This window comes from Rhipicephalus sanguineus, chromosome 10, assembly GCF_013339695.2.
Source record: "Rhipicephalus sanguineus isolate Rsan-2018 chromosome 10, BIME_Rsan_1.4, whole genome shotgun sequence".
In the NCBI taxonomy this organism is placed as follows: Eukaryota; Metazoa; Arthropoda; class Arachnida; order Ixodida; family Ixodidae; genus Rhipicephalus; species Rhipicephalus sanguineus.
The window spans coordinates 104,343,442-104,362,979 of record NC_051185.1 but is presented as its reverse complement, the minus strand read 5'-3'; positions in this window follow the sequence as shown (position 1 = coordinate 104,362,979).

Here is a 19,538-nt window from a genome sequence, read left to right as displayed (position 1 = left end):
CATATCTCAACATTCCGCGAGCACCAGAGCACTGAACAGATATGTCGCGCTGTACAAGTTCGAGTGTGCGCAGTACAGTGGGCAAGAATTCGTCATCGAAGCAGTCGAGGTACCCTTTACTTTATCTACAGAGATATTCTGCATACACAAACGGAGAATCATTTCATGAAAGCAATCGAGGCAGAAAGAGGACCCATCGCTGATAAGATGCTGCTTGCCGGCATGTCAGTCATTCCAGGTGTAAGCCTTCAGATTGGATCAGGCCAGATGTTGATAATTATGAAGAATGATCCTGTGCACTGCAAAGATTCCACAGGTCTATTATCATTCAACACTGCATTTGGGTGGACCTTCCAAGGCCCGGTAAGCCCAACCAGTTCATTATTTGTTGCAGTGAAAACAGGCGTTTTAAGGATAGAGACACGCACGCCTGACCACTTAGACTCTCTCCTGCGAAACTTCTCGAAGCTTCATGCTTTAGGCATAAAAGTAGAGCACAACTCAAGCCTGCATGGCCAAGCTGTACAAGAAAAATGTGAGCGTGCAACTGCATTTTCTGCAGGCCGCTATCAGGTAGCACTGCCGTGGAAAGAATCTGCTGGTGGCGCTCGCAATAATATAGATTTAGCTAAGAAGCAGCTCCAGAGCTTGACAGCACTGCACAGACGCGACGGAGAACTGCTAAATAAATAAGACTCCGTTATACTAGAGAACTTGAGGGAAGGACATGCCCAGCGAGTGCAACCTCTCCAGTCAGAGGACACTTCACACGTTTACTACATACAGATCAAACATTAATACGCGAGGAATCCACTACCACGAATCTAAGAGTTGTTTTTGACAGCTCATCGCATTTACCAGGACAGCTTTCTCTCAACGACCAGCTAGTGAAGGGTCCACAACTTACAGTGAAACCTCGGTGATACGATCACGGCTCGTACGAATATCGGGGTGATACGAATTTTTATGTGGTCCCGGCCAAGGCCCATTAGCCTGCAATGTATTGGAGTACGGTTGTTGCGAACCGATTTGCACCCCGCGACGTTTCATGCGAACGTGCGCTAGCGCACAGGTACGAACAGGTGCTGCCCGCGCTCTCGCGAAAGACGCTGCAGTCACGCGCGGGCGCGGGCATGCGCGCTGCGCGACCATCAACGGTGCGTCGTTGCCTCCGAGATAGTGTGCGCGAATCTTGGAGGCCTTGAGGCGCCTTCGCATTTAGATTACAAATGACGTTGACGTCGCGCTTTTTTTTCGGCACGTTGACGCGTGCTCCTGTGCTCGAGGCAGCAGCGTCTTTGTACTGTGTTAACACGTGCTTGCCACATCGATGCAAGCCATGTCCCCGCAATCAGACGTTCTAGGAAACAAGACTGAAACTTGGGCTGCGGGTCCGTCATGAAGTCCCATGAAACATGGACGAAGACCCCAAGAGACGAAGCGAACGGTCTTGGCGAAGGAGCTTGGCCTCCATCTATCGTGTGCAAAGCGCGTCTTAAGTCACTTTCGCCGCAGTACTTGTTTGTCATGCAGAAAAGCGTAGCAAGATTAGGAAGGGGCTACTAGCGGTCACGGGGCACAACACATCTGGTTCATTAATTACACACGCGCGCACGCACGGTATATTTATGAGCACAAAAAACTTCACTGGCACGGTATATTTATGAGCACGTCTAAAAACATCACTGGCAATCATTCAGAGCTGTTGATGACGTCGCTGCGGCCCTGAGGAACACTGAATCAAAGCGTATGCCAACTTTCTTTTGTGGCATACTAATTTCCCATTTTTCTGGTGATACGAACTTCGGATGATACGAATATTTTTGGTAACCCCGCCAGATTCGTATCACCGAGGTTTTACTGTATTTCACATTTGGTTGGAATCTTGCTTTGCTTTTCTCTTCTAGTTGGGGCGCTAACCTCTGACACAGAGAAGGCATTTTGTGCGTATTATTGTGCAGCCAAGAGACACGGACGCGCTCAGGTTTCTCTGGTGCGAATTCTCATTCATTTCCCATGGTAGAAGAGTGGCGAATGACAAGAGTGCCTTCGGAACATCTGCAAGCCCATTGCGCCTCCAGAGGCTCAAGTTGCGAACTCTGCTTCTGACGTTCCTGAAGCGCTGTGTATTATAAGCACAGGCGTAGGTTACCCTGTTACTCGGGATTGCTTACCTTGGCGTTTTTCACCTCAATGGAAAACGCTTTGAATTAGTTCCCAGGCGTCGTTTATAGAATCCCGCGTGCAGTCTGCGACTATGTTTATATCGAGGAGAGTGGTAACTTTGAGAGACGTCTGAAGGACCACGTGAATGACGTCAGAAAGAAGAATGTGGTGTCTAACGCACTTGCGCAACACGTGGCTACATGTAATCGCGACATTGACTGGGCCAAGGAAATCGTAATCGCAAAGGAAAGAAACTGCTATTCGCATCAGTATCTGGAATCGCTTCTTATCCAGACTACGAAAAAAAAAACGCTGAACAGAAATGATGGAAATCTGCCTTCAGCGTACGCCAGATGTCTCGGCAGCGTTCTAATATGGACATAAGCCCGCTTCGCTGGGCCACTTTACTGTGAACAAGACTACCGTATGGTAGCCGAAACGGCTTTTTTATTGTTTATAAAACCTTTCATTTGGTTGGCGTTATTTCATTTCGTTTGTTCATATTACTCTAGATACTCTAAATCTTCAAACAAACAAGCTTTGTAGTGGATACAAACATCAAAATGAAGCGATCAATTGCTTCCCACAACGACCAGCCTCTGGTCCTCGGCACGCCGGGGGTAAAGATGGTCAGTAAACAGCTCTTGCAATGCAACATCAGTGCTCCTCGTCCGCCATTATTGTGCAAAAAACTGTATGGCCTTAATAACCCTAACCCTTCACTTTAAAGAATGACGGGACATCCCGAATAAGAAAACGTATAGGGCTGATTTGGCACCTCCTCGGACGATTAAGGGGGTGCACCCCCCCCTCCCTGTCCTCCTCATAGGCACGCCTATGTCTACGAGCCAACACCGTGTATTTAAAGATCACTCAGCGAATGCATTGCGGCATGGAAATACAAAGGTAGCGTTGCAGGCTGTTCAACTCTTCATCTAGAGATTTAAACTGTTTACCAAGAGGCTGTAATTGGTGAACATATTGTTACGAATATATTTAACTTATTTACAATATGGAATAGTCCAGCAGTCAAGATGGCGGTTGTGTATTCTCAGAACACCGACACGTCGTCTGCCTCTTCTTCGCACACCTCCCCACAGTCATAGCTGCAACCCCGCTACATCGACCTCCGGCGGCGAAAGCGCCGACTCGGCGCTTGTTAGCAGGTGGTGGGCGAAAGGTACGGCTTCAGGCGAGCGACGTGGACGACGTTGGAAGACGTAGAGGGCGCCGTGTGGTCCAGAGGGGCAATGTCATAGGTGACCTCAGTCACCTGGCGTAACACACGGTAAGGGCCCGAGTACTTGGGCAGAAGTTTTTCGGCCAGGCCAACATGCCGAGACGGAGACCACAGGAGAACGAGGTCACCCGGATTGAAGCGAACGTTCCGGTGGCAGCTGTCGTATGTATGTTTCTGGCGGAGTTGCGATTCCGAAAGGCGTCGATGGGCGATCTGACGGGCCTTTTCGGCTGTGCTAATAGCGTGGCGAGCATATTCGGTGGACAGGTGGGCAGGGGTGGGTACGAGCGTGTCGAACGGCAAGGTCGGTTCTCGTCCATACAAAAGGTAAAAGGGAGAATATCCAGCAGTGTCGTGGCGCGAGCTGTTGTATGCAAAAGTGACAAAGGGTAGCGCAATGTCCCAGTCGCGATGATCGGTCGAGACATACATGGCGAGCATGTCAGTGATCGTGCGATTCAAACGTTCTGTGAGTCCGTTCGTTTGGGGATGATAGGCCGTCGTAAGCTTGTGCTTGGTTGCACAAGACCGAAGTAGGTCCTCGATTACCTTGGATAAAAAGTAACGACCTCGGTCCGTGATGAGTTGACGAGGAGCGCCGTGATGTAAGATGACGTCTTGGATCAAAAACTCGGCGACGTCTGTAGCGCAGCTGCACGGGAGAGGTCTCGTAATGGCAAAACGGGTCGAATAATCCGTAGCGACGGCGACCCATCTGTTACCGTTGTTAGAAAGTGGGAAAGGTCCCGAAAGGTCGAGGCCGACACGAAAAAAAAAGGCTCAGCAGGTACGTCGATAGGTTGAAGGAGCCCGGCAGGGTGCACAGCTGGCTTTTTCCGGCGTTGGCACGACTCGCAAGTAGCGACATAACGATGTACGGAACGGTAGAGGCCGGGCCAGAAAAAGCGTCGGCGGACACGGTCGTACGTTCTGGCAACACCAAGATGGCCGGCCGTTGGTACATCATGTAGTTGCTGAAGTACGGTCGAGCGGAGATGAGTGGGTACTACAACTAGTAGTTCTTGTCCCACTGGGCGCATGTTCCGGCGGTATAAAATGCCGTCGATGATGACGAACATGCGAAGCGAACTGTCCGTCGAGTCAGTATTCAGGCGGGTGATTAGATCTCGTAGGGACGCGTCACGCTGTTGCTCGTCACCGATGTTGCCGAAAGCGGAGAGCGAGGAAATACAGATGGACGTGTCATCCGTTACGAGGTCTGGATCGTCGACGGGGTACCGAGAAAGGCAGTCGGCGTCTTGGTGTAGACGGCCGGACTTGTAGACCACTGTGTACGTGAATTCCTGGAGGCGCAGAGCCCAACGAGCTAGGCGCCCTGTTGGATCTTTGAGTGCTGAAAGCCAGCATACAGCGTGGTGGTCTGTGGTAACGGTGAAAGGGCGACCATATAAATAGGGGCGGAATTTACCACCTGCCCATACAAGCGCCAGGCACTCGCGCTCAGTAATAGAGTAATTGCGTTCGGCAGGAGAAAGGAGCCGGCTGGCATACGCAAGAACTCTATCATGACCGGATTGACGCTGGGCTAACACAGCGCCAATGCCGTAACCACTAGCGTCGGTGCGGACCTCGGTTGGAGCGGACGCGTCGAAGTGGGCGAGGATCGGCGGTGTGGTGAGCAGCGTAATGAGGCGGGAAAAAGCACTGGCTTGGTCAGGACCCCACCAAAATGGCACATCCTTCTTGAGAAGGTCAGTGAGGGGGCGCGCAATATCTGCGAAGTTTCTGACGAATCGTCGGAAATAGGAGCATAGGCCCACAAAACTTCGAACGTCTTTGGCACAAGTTGGTACGGGAAAATCGAGGACAGCGCGAACTTTGTCGGGATCGGGTCGGATGCCAGATGAGTCGACGAGATGCCCTAGAATAGCAACTTGGCGATGGCCAAAGTGGCACTTCGATGAATTAAGTTGTAGCCCAGCCGCACGAAACACGGAAAGAATAGACGAAAGTCGGTCGAGGTGAGACTCAAAGGTGGGAGCAAATACAATGACGTCGTCCAGGTAGCAAAGGCAGATAGACCATTTAAAGCTGCGCAAAAGCGTGTCCATCATCCGCTCGAACGTGGCCGGCGCATTGCACAAACCGAACGGCATGACTCTGAATTGGTAGAGACCGTCAGGCGTTACAAAGGCGGTCTTCTCACGGTCGAGGTCGTCTACGGCGATTTGCCAGTAACCAGAGCGTAGGTCTATCGAAGAAAAATAGGTAGCACCATGAAGGCAGTCCAAGGCGTCATCGATACGAGGAAGCGGGTAGACATCCTTTTTGGTGATCTTGTTTAAATGCCGATAATCCACGCAGAAACGCCAGGTGTTGTCTTTCTTTTTAACTAAGACTACAGGGGAAGCCCACGGACTCGAAGAAGGCTCAATAATGCCTTTTGTGAGCATCTTGTCGACCTCCTGTTGAATAACTTGGCGCTCTGATGGTGAAACTCGGTAAGGACGCCTGTGAATTGGAGCTGCATCACCGGTATCTATGCGGTGCTTGACTTGCGAGGTTTGACCTAAGTCAAATATGTCAGAGTAGGTCATAAGGAGATCACTGAGGTCTTTAACTTGAGAGGGCAAAAGGTCTAAGGCAATCATCTTGGTTATGTTCTTGTGCAGTGTAGAAGAGGTGACTGCGTCGACTCTATGCGGGTTTGGAGAGACGACAGCGGGCAGTTCGGGTGACACCGATGAGATCTGGCACTCGTACGACGGTGACAGAGTAGCGAGAGCAATACCTTGTGGTAGGACTTGAGGGCTCAATGCGAAGTTCAGAAGAGGAAGGCACGTCTTGTTCGCTGTAATAGTTACAACTGTGTACGGAGAGGAGACGTTGCGGGCCAGTAGAACACTGGGAGAGGGAAAGACCACGTAATCCCCATCCGGTACACTGGGATATGGTTCAACAGCGACGCAAGTTAGGGCTTGTGGTGGCAGACGAACAGCCTCAGCACACGAAAGTTTCGTCTGAGCCACCTCCGACACGTCGGCGGACGCAGGCAAGTCAAGTTGTACAACACCGGCCGAGCAGTCAATGACAGCAGAGTGGTCAGACAAGAAATCGAGTCCGAGGATGACATCATGAGGACAATGAGCGAGAACATGAAACAGAACGGACGTCTGGCGGTCGGAGAACCTCACACGTGCCGTGCACATTCCGAGTACAGCCGGAGTTCCCCCACTAGCGACACGTACAAATAGGGACTCGGGCGGCGTAAGGACCTTATTTAATCGTGCACGGAGATCAGAGCTCATAATAGAAATATGTGCGCCGGTATCAATGAGGGCAGTAACAGGCAGGCCATCCACTTCGACAGCAAGCAGATTCTGGTCCGTAGTGAGGGTCAGCAGAGGGTTTTCAGGTCGGGGGTCGAATGCAGCATCACCTTCGGGAGCTGCATTGCTCAGTTTTCCGAGTATGGACGTCCAGTAGGGCGAGGCGACGAATGGCGACGGGGCTGAGGTGACCGGGAGCGACGATCGTGTGGGGACGGCGAACGGCTGGAGCGTCGGACAGATGTCGTAGGAGCCTCATCGTATGGTCCACCGTCACGAGCGGGAAACTGCAGGGGCCGGTGGTTGTCGTCACGTCGATAGCCAGCAAACGAGCGAGATGGAAAGGTGCGAGAACGACAGTAGCGGGAAATATGTCCTACACCGTGGCAACGAAAGCAGATCGGCTTGTCGTCCTGCGTTCTCCACTGGGCAGGGTCACGATAGCGGCGCAACATTTCCGGTGCACGAGGAGGCGTTATAGAACTGACACGAGGTTCCGTCAACGAACATACCGGCTGCAGTCCGACATTTGCAAGCTCCTCCCTCACAACCTGCTGGATCAACGAGATCGTTGGTCGAGGATCATCAGATGGCCGCGTCAGGAAAGATGGTGGCGACGCCGCCTCGATTTCTCGGCGCACGATGCGAACTACGCTCTCGTTGGTAGGCGGTTGACCGCATGGCGGCTGAAGGTCCTCGCAGGATGATGTAGCGGCCGTGTTCGGAAGTCGCATGAAATGCTGGGCAATGCGGCGACTCTTCAGCTCTTCGAACCGGCGGCACTCTTTGATGATGTCGTCCACGGTTGAGCAGTCTTTAGACACAAGTAAATTAAAAGCGTCATCCGCTATTCCCTTGAGCAAATGGCTTACTTTGTCACTCTCTGACATGTTGGTGTCGACCCGACGGCAAAGGGCCAGGACGTCAAGGTTGTAGGAGACGTATGATTCGGTGGAAGTTTGTGCCCGACAGGAGAGTTCTTTAGAAGCGGCCCGCTGGCGTCCGACGGCTCTACCAAATAGGTCGCGAAGCTTCTGTTTACAGGCATCCCAACTTGTTAAGTAAGCTTCATGAGCTTGAAACCACGCGCCTGCTGTTCCGCAGAGATAGAAGTCAACATTGGCGAGCATCATTGTAGGGTCCCACCAGTAGACCGCTGCAAACCGCTCGTACTTCGCAATCCAGTCATCGACGTCAACGTGGTCGGTGCCGCAGAAGTTACCGGGATCGCGCGGTTGAGTCAATACGACCGGCTGTACCGGCTGTATCGGTTGTACCGGAGTCGCGGTCGAAGCGGCAGCAGCAGAGTTGCTTTCTGTTGACATATTGAGGCTGTCGAGGACACGTCCGCTGCGGAGTTCCGTCTTGCGTAGTACCCAGCACCTCCACCAAAATGTTACGAATATATTTAACTTATTTACAATATGGGATAGTCCAGCAGTCAAGATGGCGGTTGTGTATTCTCAGAACACCGACACGTCGTCTGCCTCTTCTTCGCACACCTCCCCACAGTCATAGCTGCAACCCCGCTACAATATTTAAACTGTCCTCCTCAGAGAAAGAAATTCCCGAGGCAACACTAATCGTTGACTTAAATGACAAACGCCGTGCGTCGGCGTTTGTGTGCCCAGGTGTATTCCTTGGGTGAACTTAGTGCTTTGCTCTCTGCCGAAAGGGATCTCAAAGGCCACCTTGAAATAACTGCGTAGTTGAGATATCCTTTGCAAGGTCCCGCAACGATCTCACAGCTGACAATACTTAATCGCAATAATTTAATTTTCATGAATTATCCCGACAGTCTATTGTCCTTTATTTAAAGTTTTTATTTAAAGTTTGTTAAGTAAAACTTTTCTGCATGGTCAGAAAAACGATGCCGATCGGTAGTCGACACTTCTAAGAAAACACAAGCCAAACATTAGAGCGCAGCACGCGGCCTGGAATTTACAACTAATTTTCAGTCAGCTAGAATTAGTTCCCTCTTCTTTCTACAACTAATGCCACATACCCAAATGACCCTCCCCCCTCCCATATACCCAAATTCACGGTCATTGGTTTATCTGATCATAGTGTGCTGTATAGTTACCGAAGACACCGCGGGAGTCCGCCACGTGCCCGGGCGCGAAGCTGCGATCAGACTAAGTAAGCCGCGCGCTCGAAGAAAAAAAAAGTGCTCAAGTTCATGACGCGCGCTTGACGCACCTTTTTTCCACCGTGCTATCCCGCCCTGCTAAGCTTCGAGTGCACTTATCGGGACGAGAGAAGAGAAAAATCAATTACAGCGTCGATGAATCTCTGTAACTCCACTCGTAATTGAACGACTCTAAAAATTTTCGCACCGGTCGAATCGCGAGGGAATTAACTCCTCTAATGAAACATACGATGGCTACATAGAAAAGCGCTGCAGGGCCCCTTTAAATAAAGATATGCTCCGGTGTAATATGTACCCAATATAATGCTTAGCAAGAACCAGAAATATATATTTCAGTTCTTGGAAGACGATTTACGATTATTCGCAAAACCGGCAGCAAATGCTCGACCGGATGTGCTTGGAAGACAAACAAAGGTGTCACTATGTGCTTGTGCCCCTAGTAACGAAGGTGAGCGTGGGCCAATTTCGCGGTGGTGCGGAGCGAGGTACAAGCACTCGATCCTGTACTTTTAATATTATTTCATTTACTTATTTATTTTCATATGCCACAGCACTAATTGGGGCCTGTGGCAGCTGCAAATATGTACTCACCTATGGAACTACTTTTTTTCATGGGAGCGATCGGGCGCTATTTGTCATTAGTAATGAAATTGTGTGGTTTGAGGAAAAGAGTTAAATGATTTAGCTTACGTTACACCTCACCATGGAAAAGCTTTAGGGGGTGTCTTTAACCCATATATGCCCAAACTCAGGAAAAATAAATTTACTGCCAGGTAAACGCAACACTGTTTTCCAGGCCTTCCTATGCATATAAGACAGTGGGCATTAGGGGTGCTATGTGCGGATGCGGTAAGCCTTGAAACATTTCAAGTGCACACTGACATTGCACTTCTACCTCTCCATGACGTATTCCACACAAAGCACGCGTTTTCCCGGAGAAAGCGGCCGGTATTTCACGTGCACTTCTTCCTCTCCATGATGTTTTTCACGCAATGCACGCGTTGGCCTGGAGAAAGCGGTCAGCACGTGGCAGCATGAAAAGCAAGCAATGTCTAGGTTTGCGCACGCTGAGAACGAGGCCTGCTTGATGTGCTGTAGGTGGTGCTAGTCATCAGCTAAAAAATAGCGATGTTAGAGGGCATCAAAGAAGCGTCCTATATGTAGGACACTGGGCATATATGGGTTAAAGCTACTGCAGTTGAATGGAAGCACACTCTATTCAGCACGACAAGTCAATCATTTAGACTACCTCACCGTATCAGAGATGTATGCAGCTGTACCTATAAAGGATTATCAAGGAGACGCTTGTCTTGCAAGCAATTTTAAGGACTATCGGTACTCTACCATGAGCGAATGTAGACTAGTGAATATATAACGCACTCTACTGTGAGTGAAGAATCATTGTGGACGATTTATAGTGCTATATGTACTCTACTATGGGAGAGCAGTGAGCAGTCCCGAAAATAAAAGTGAGTGTATTCCGCGAATTCGTGCACTGTACTGTTCAGAAAACGTTTATTTACACTATGTACAGAACAAACACATGAAAAACATTCGTGTGTTCATGGGTACATTAACGTTTGCGCAGTGATGTGTTATGGCAAACATGACTATGTGATAGTAAACAGAAAGTTATTTCGAAAAGCATGACCAAGGTGTCACAAAATGCACAAATTACACAAATAGTCGTTATGCTTGCGCATATACATATATATCACGCACGTGAATCTTGTGGTAGATGTGACCTCTACATGAGTTACATATGATGTTTTTACATACAGGACCCAAGGGTAACCACACAAATGCTCCAACAATGACCTGAGTGTGGGACTCAGCACCACGTTGGGTAACATAGAAGCTGCACCCTTTGGTTTTCTGTTTTACAGCGAAAGCTGTTATGAGATCATTTCACCGGCCGTTTTTGGCGCCGTAGTTGTCCGCCGCCGCCGCCGCCGGTGTCCGTAACCAGTATCGCTCGAAATAAGAAAAAAAGCTAAATAAGAAAAAAATTCCAGGACGGAACGAGGTTCGAACCTGGGCCCTCCGCGTGGGAGCCCAATATTCAACCTCTGAGCCATGCCGGTGCTTGAAACTGCTGTGCAAAAAGGTCCTATACAGGCTTCATGTCGGGAAGGAACCACATTAGCATATGCAATATAGCGTGGTAGAAGAGTAAAATAAGCACCAAGCGTCGCACAACGCGAATTCTGTAACCAGGCGTCACACAATGCGAATTGCGCAACGAGTTGGTTGTTGAATGCTTCCAACCCATTACAAAGGGCTCTGCCATAATTCTTCATCGTCATCAGGCACAGCATCAACAAAGTGCGCATAATGGCTTACATGCGTTTAGCAGGTACCAACGCTCTCCGTAGAATGACGAAAAATGGCACAGTGCCTGCTGCCATACTTCTAAAAAATTACAATGATTTATAGCGTAGTGGGTTCCTCGCAAGTGCACTTGTATTGTTTGCCAAGGAAGCCCATAAGCGCATGACCCACTTCCTCGGGGTCTCAGTAAAATTACAATGATTTATAGCGTAGTGGGTTCCTCGTAAGCGCACTTGTATTGGTTGCCAAGGAAGCCCATAAGCGCATGATCCATTTCCTCGGGGTCTCAGTAAAGTTCTTGCCCCCCCCCCGCCTCGCGCCCCCACGTCAACGTATGTTATACAGCATGACGGGAGAGGGAAATAGCGACCGGGCGTCCCCCAATGCAAATTATATAACTGGTGGGCCGTTTAAAGATTCCAACCCATTACAAAGGGCTGAGGCACAATTCTTCATCATCATCAGTCGTCGCGTCAACAAAGTGCACATAATGCCTTACAGACGTGTAGTTGGTGCCTCGCTTCTCCGCAGAATTACGAATAATGGCTTAGTAGGTGCTTCCCAACTTCACAAAAGTTGTGATTTCTGGCGTAGTGGGTACCTTTCTAGTCTACTTGTATTGTAGCCCCAAGAGAGCTTAAAGGGCTCTTGAAACGCCGCTCTTCCAGCTTTCGCTGTGACTGTGCTGCGGTTTCAGCGCAGGCCTGGCGTTTTTACAAAGGGGCATAACCAGTGGCGCAGGAATTCGCATTCTCCCAAGAAGAAGAGCTCCTCTGAGTCGATAGCAAGCACCGCACGCCTCCTGCGCCCCCATTATTGGCCATGATGCACACCGGCGGCAATTGCCAGCCATGGCTTCGCAGCCGTTTCTCCACAGGCTGAAAAGCCCTGCCACTGTCAAAAGTGCCGCGAAGCGTCTTCGTATGAATATTCCGGCCGACACGAAATCTCAGATGCCCTATCCCCAAAATCCGGCATGGACAGCGCGCCAAAAGAGACGCGCGACCAGGCACTCGACAGTCGCGTGGCGGTTGCTTTCCACCGGGGAACAGTTCGGACTCGCAGAGACGTGCACTATTTGCCAGCGCTCGAGATGATAACGTGTGGGGAGCAATCCCCAGCCCACCCTCCAAGCAATTTCGCGAAGGTGTCCCGGGAATGTGGTCGCAGCTATGTGTTTCCACTCTGTATGTCGCACTATGCGTCGAAGGTGCTGATGCACCAAGGGTCGCAGAAGTGCGGCCATTCTGTCGACCACCTTATCTGCGCTAACGTCGGCCTCTGCATACGCAGCTCTAAGGCGCCTTTGAAATGCCAGACTCGCTCCATATATCAACGGCAATTCCTACAAATGCGGCCCTCGGTTTGTGCAGCTCGCCGGCATGAGGTCACACAGCGATGGTGCGCGATAGTAACGCGCCAGAGCCTGTGCGGGCGTACCGTCGTTGCTAATAATCCGCATTAAAGCACGAAGCGATAGGATTGATGCGGTGATGGAGACGTTGGGCAAGGCGAAGCCGCCACGGTCTCGCCTTTCGTTCAGCTAAGGTTGCCCTAACGACAGGCGCGACAACAGTTCAGTGCCGCCTGAGCAGAAGAGCGAGTTGATATATATCTCTATTTTTCTGGAAACGCCGAGAGGAGGCTTGATGGTGTCGCAAACACACTAAAATTTCTCTAGAGAAACTTACTGGGTGAAGTAAAGGCGTTCCAAGGACGGGAACTCAGAGTGTGCAGCAGCTTTTATAATCACTTCATAAGCTTTGTAAAAGCGATATCCAGATATTGTCGTCTACATCGAGCATGTTAGTGGTGACTCCTAGTATTGTAATTGTAGGAGACCACTGCAATGGTGACGTGATGTTTATACGATAGCTTGGGTTGCCAATAAATAAATTCTTGCTTTTTGAAAAGTTGTGGGAATCCAGGTGTCCACACCAGTTTTTCGACGCCATTTTTCCTTCACGAATTATCGCATCCTTCTCCTCCCTACTGGATGGGTGGAAGCTGGTGATAAATCGCCGCCACTTCGCTGCCACCCCGCCCATCAAAGGTTTAACACGGTGTACCATTGGCCTAATTTTGGCAGGATCCGGGCCTTGCTCTCTCTCGCCTGAGAAGGGGGGCCGCGAAACGGGGTTCCAAGAGACCACTTCGGGACATCCGAGGGTGCGTATGCGTTTTGGCCTCTCCGGCTGGCGGCGATCCTTTGTTCTTTGTTCTTCGTCGCCGGCCGGTGGTTCCGTCGTCTCGTCGGGGCCCCGGCCTCGACGGGCGCGCGCTACCTTCCGCGGTCTCGAATTCCCGTGGCAGCGCCTCGCAATCGTGCACCGTGTGTTTCTCTCAGGTGTTGCTATCTCTGCTCTGTTTCGTCTGCTCTGGAGTGCGAGATCGCGGCAGCCCTGTCTAAGGGTAGGTTAGCCCTCGAAACATGGTTGTTTGATTGTTGGTATTATAGGCGTGCCATTCTCGGCCACTAACTGATTTATTTTGTGATATGGATTGGCCAATTGGTGCCCTGTATAATTATGTTACATACGATTCGCTGCATCGAATTATGGATCTCTTTGTACTGAAATCCCGGTAATAAAGCACTAATTCGGAGAGTGTCGCTTAGGGTCTCCTTCGCTCTGTGCGCTGGCTCGCAGTCCCTTCGCAGTTACTCGCACCCCGGCAAGGGCCGAGTAACGTCCAAACAACAAAACAGCAAACGGCATAGAAAGCAAGTAAGCCCATGCCCCAAAGCCACACCGCCGCAAAGTTTAGCTTTACACCTGATATTGTACAGAATTGATGGACCGCATTGAATGCATGTTGCAGTGACTGCTCGTTGGACATAGAGGATAATAGAGAGTTTGAGAATTGGGGCCCCAAGGAGCTTGGGGACCCAAGAAGCTTGCGAGCCGCCAGGGCGCATGCGCAGAACCCAAGCCACTCTTGGGCTCTACAGCTCGCGTTGACTCGAGACGCGAAAATTGAAAACTAGCGTGGGGCCCCAAGGCGTCTTGGGTCACCAGCGAGAAGACACAGACGCTGCGCGGGCCACGGCGCAGTATGGCCCGCGTCTCGCATGATTTTAAATGTCGTCACGCGTGGCGCTCCGTGCGTTTCACCCAACGCAGTCTGCGTTGGCCCAATTCTCAAACTGCTGATCATCCCAACGCAAGAGCAGGCTGCCCAACGTCTTGGGTCACCAATTCTCAAACTCTCTAATATCATCCGCGTACGCAGTGGCATTAACCTGAATGTTACCTGGTAGTGGCAAACAGCGGATCTCGCGTTCGCTTCCTATTGTTCATAAATCAGACTCAGTGGCTAAGATAAATGTAACTGAAGGAGCAGCGTCCGACTGCAGATTGCTGCTGGTGCCACAAACTGCCCGACATCTTTTATATGTCATAAAATGCGGCCGCAATAATTGTTCTAACAAACCTTGCGAGTTTTACTTAAGTGTTTCTTTAACGCCTGACCAACAAAACTGCCGGGATAGCGTTATGACGCGAAGCTCCGCGGAAAAGCATTCCTTTAATTTATTTTTACTAGGAATACGTCTTTAGGTGGCAACAACGCATTATAATGTGTCAATTTCTACTCCAATCTAGTTTGGAATATTTTATTTCCCTGCAGATTTCCGGCTTTTGTAAGCAGGATGAAAACGTTTGTCGCTTATTATAAGGCCTATAATACAGTGTTCAGTGTCCTTTAGCATTACTGGCATTGCTCGACCTGGTTCGCTTATAGTTTGTAAATAAGTAGGCCTGTATGCACCGGACAGCATGTGGGTATGCAATTTATTAATTCGATAGCCTTATATGCCTCGTAAAACGCAGAAATTGACCGTCGGCGTCTCGCTTCCTAAGGCGTTGGGGATGAGTGCTGCCAAAAATCATCACGTGATGACGTCACCATATGACGTCTTTTTGACGTCACAGATCGCAAAATTTTGTGGCGCCATGTAACGTAACGTGATGTCGTTGTAGCGCCCTCCTTTGGGCGGCGCAAAAAGCGGGAGAGCGCGGGACCTCAAGAGAAGAAAATAAAGACGGCGCCTGGAAGTGGCACGTGAAGTCACGGCTCGTATTCCCAGCTGGCGTCAATTCCGGTTCAACCGTCTCGTTCCTTTGCTCCTGTGGCATAAGCCTACACCGCCATCACAAGACATCGTAGCCTGGTCAAAGGTGGTCTGATCACGGAGGCAGTGCAAAAGCTGGGTGAGCTGTCTCCGATCCTGGAGGCAGTGCAAAGGCACGCTAGGTGCTCAATGCTTTCGGAGGGTGGCGGGGTAGGATCAATGCATCTAGGGAGCCTACGTGACCGGCCGGTCATGCCGGCTTGCTAATACTTCGAACGAAAAGAAAAAGAGATGGCCTTCCCCTTCGAGTCGTCTTAGGTGAATGCACACGGGACCCTGTGAGTTTTCTTTTTTTTTGCCGGTGCGGGTAACTGTAGTCTGTTATAACAATCGAATTTTCTGGTTGTGACACTATCGTAATACATAAATTACATTTCATACGGGAGAGGGCTACGCTGTCCCTAAAGCAGTAGGAGGAGAAATCGGCTGTAATTGTGATGACAGTGCCGCAGCCGTCTTGCTGGGTCTATTTACGCTTGTCGAAGCCTCGCCCACATTTAACACACCCGCAGCAACCACTGCAGCACAGCTCGCGTGTTCTTCTCATGAACGTCATGAAAGAGTTAGTGAAAAAAATAGGAAAAAAAGACGAAAACAGAGTACGTTTCACACTTTTTTGGACAGCTGACAGTTCTCTGGAGAATTGTCAGCGCGTGGTGGCTGTACGCCAGCGCGCGCTGGGCTGCGTATCGGCGGTGGTGACATCATTTGTCCCCGTGGCGGATGCAGGGTGCATGTTTAATGTCCCCGGAAACGGGCGTGCCAACCTAACAATCACTTCCCTTCTTCCTCCTTTCATCTACATTCCACTCTCCCCATTCTACAAAGTCGCTGAGGTGTACTTCACCCTTTAGGGGCTTTAAACCTACCGGGTCCATTGTTTGCTGGTGGTGCCGATCGCACTGGCTCTAGGAACCGCACTAGGAGCGGAGCTGGTTGATAGGCGCGGGCAACGGCTGGCAGGGTTGGCACCACCCGTTTCAAGGAACATTAAACGACTCTAATTGTCACCACCTCTAGTTCACGGCGTGGCCGCTAGACGCTGTAGTTCGTGAGAAACGGATTAAATTTATTATTTCCCGCCAATTTCTGTCTAAAATGAAGGTTCCCTGTACCCATTCCGGCACCCCGTCTTTCAATTTAGTTGAAAATCTCGGCGGCGAAAATTTTGCACAATCACTTTCAAGCGTGATCAACCAAGACCACCAGAATACTGCATTTGTGTCTTACAACCACGACAACAATCATAATATTTGATTTATAGGATGCGTGTTTTTGGAAAGGAATATCGCAGTATGACTGGGCACGTACTGCTGCAACCTAACCCTTTCAGTCACGGTGTGTACAAATGTACACATGAATTTCAAAGTCGCATCTCGCACCGCGTCTTTCTTCAATTGACCTGAAACTTAGTGTGCACATTCGTGCAATCTTCCCGAGAGGAAAACTAGCGCTTATGTAACTTCATTATGCTCTATATCGCTGCACATGATCACTTTGCTAGAGACACTACCATGTTCGACGATCGTTCGACATGCGACGTTCCAGGATCAACGTCAAGGGTATTTTTTTTCTTCCCTCGAAAAGCATACAACCAAAAAACAAACTGTGCATGAAATTTGGGCCTAATAGTTGATTCCTTTTATGCAAGGATTGAAGCTGACTGATTGCAGAATAATTAGATATTTAATTACACGCTAATTAGCATTAATTACTGTAACTCACACAAAACAACACATTCCTTCATTTTATTTCTTGGAATGTAATACTGAGTGCCTTGAAATCATGCCATGCAAATTTGATGCATTTGCAGACAGTGCATCATAATTCGTGACTGAAAGGGCTAATCTTGAAATTTTGTTTTGACTCAATCTTGATCCGGCTTCCAGAGAGTGAATGACTCCTTTGCAGGAAAACGCCACCAGACTGCGTTGTACGCTTTACGCCTTCACCGTGCACACTTAGAAAAAAATGTTAGTAAGGAGATATTACAGACATGCATTTACCTGTTTCAAGCGTATTTTACACCTTCCTGGCATCGCTTTACTAGTGAACTGCTAGTAAAGCTGGTACGTTTTGCCGTTACTAGCCAGGGAGCCTGTCTTGGTGTGTTTAACAAGGTAACTACTAGATACTTATGTTACCAGATGCTTTGTAGATGACGTGGATTATCACGCCGTAATTTGGACAGTGTTATGCAAAATTTAGACAAAACGTTAACTTTTTAGATGATGTTCGGATAACAGTTTCATGATACGGGACGGCCTACATATATGCAAACAGTATAATACAAAATACTGGTTAAAAAACCATCGATTATTTCTTTAAATGTTATGGCTGCTAACCATTATGCGCCTGCAATTCCAAAGTGGGTAAATATAGAGCCGTAAAACTGCTTTTTGAGTAGATGGCGCGTGCGTACATGCTTGATAATCTGTCTGTGATTGTCTGTGTGTGCACACGCTAATGGTCCGTTCATGTCTCAATGCGCGTTGCTGTGATGCTTCCTTACCATGATAATTATCTACATAAAGAAATTAGCGGTCATGATTTCGTGTAACATGTCATTTCGTTTGTTTCTTATATTCGCGTAATATATGCTTTTGCAGTAGAATCATGATTTTAAAATGCACACGCACGTATCAGCAGAGTAGGCGTAGACCTCTGGCTAGTTGTAGTCCACTAGAGTTTTGTACGGTTACTAAGTTTGTCGTGCGGCTACCAATATTTTAGTAACGATATAACTATTGGAGGTAGCAGTAGTCACTTACTAACGAGGCAGCGAATTTAACTAACATTCAATACACTACCTTCCCTTAATAAGACATTAGTGCTTACTGTGATTAGTAGGTGGTTAGTATTTAGTTAGTGAATATGCGATCGTCTCTTTTCAAAAGGTGTGGTTATTCGATAAGGAAAAGTCGAGCGTGCGCACCACCACATGCATGGCTGCCGAATATTACAGTTTCAGTTGGCGATACTTACACAACCTTCATTTTTTAACGTATTCCTTTAGCGACTGGCTTACAAGCTACACAGAATACACACAACACTTCAGAGAGGCAAGGCGCGTCTTCGCCGACCCCACCCGAGTCTACAGAAGTAACAAACGGCAGAACACCGACAGGTAAAAACAAAACCCTTCCCAAATCCTGGCCAGCTTCACGTGAGCTATCCAACAGACATAATCGGACAACAAATGCAAACTAGGCAAAACAGATACGGCTTCGTGTAAACATATGCTGTGGGGATGTCCCAACGTATCAACAAGTTCTCCTTAAGGCCCTCCGAGAGCATCAGCTAAAGTAGATCAAAAACCGAAAATTGTTTATCCAGCTGGCTAGGAAGACTACGGGGAGACAAGGTCTCCTGGAAGTCTGTACCTGTGCTGTCTGGTCCGGACCGCATACCAGCGGGACCTTGTTATAAAGTTTATTTGCTCGCGTTATTTATTTATTTACTCTGATATGCGCAGCCCTAATTCTGAGCTGTAGCGTACGAGAGTGAGAGAGAGAGAAATGTAATGCGGAAAGGCAGGGACGTTAACCAGAAGACATATCTGGTTTGCTACCCTACTCTGGGGAGTACGAAAATATGCACTTTACTATGGAACCGCTTTTGTCGTTGGAGCGATTGCGCGCAATTAGTCACGAGTAACTATATCGTGTGGCTTGTGAAAAGAGTTAAATGATTTAGCTTACGTTGTACCTCACCATGGAAGAGCTGTATTCAGATGTCCGTAAAGCTATCGCAGTTGAATGGAAGCACGAGCAATTAGCACGACTATACAATGATATTAAGCACCATTCCATAGGACAGATTTATGCAGCCCTACGTGGACATAAATATCAAATAAACGAATGTCTCAGAAACATGTTTAGAACAAAATGTTAATGATTTTGTGAGCTATGTATACTGTACCACGGGAGACTGTGCAAAGCAAAAATTATTCCCGTGGTCGAAAGTGGTTAAACCAAGTTTGTCGAGCGGTAGCTCGCTTTTTTTGCGTATGGGAAAGGACGGGATCATCGGTTTGCAGAGATTTAAGTTTATTGCATGCATTGCTGTTTAGGCAAGGATGTTTAGAGGCCTACGCATTTCGACTACACGCCGCGTGCAGTAAGCCAGTATGTTGAATCACAACAGAACACAACACACACGCTGCTAAGCGCCGTTGGCGCTCTTGGTGTGAGGGCGTAGTTAACATGGATGCAGTCACGGTCTCTGGCG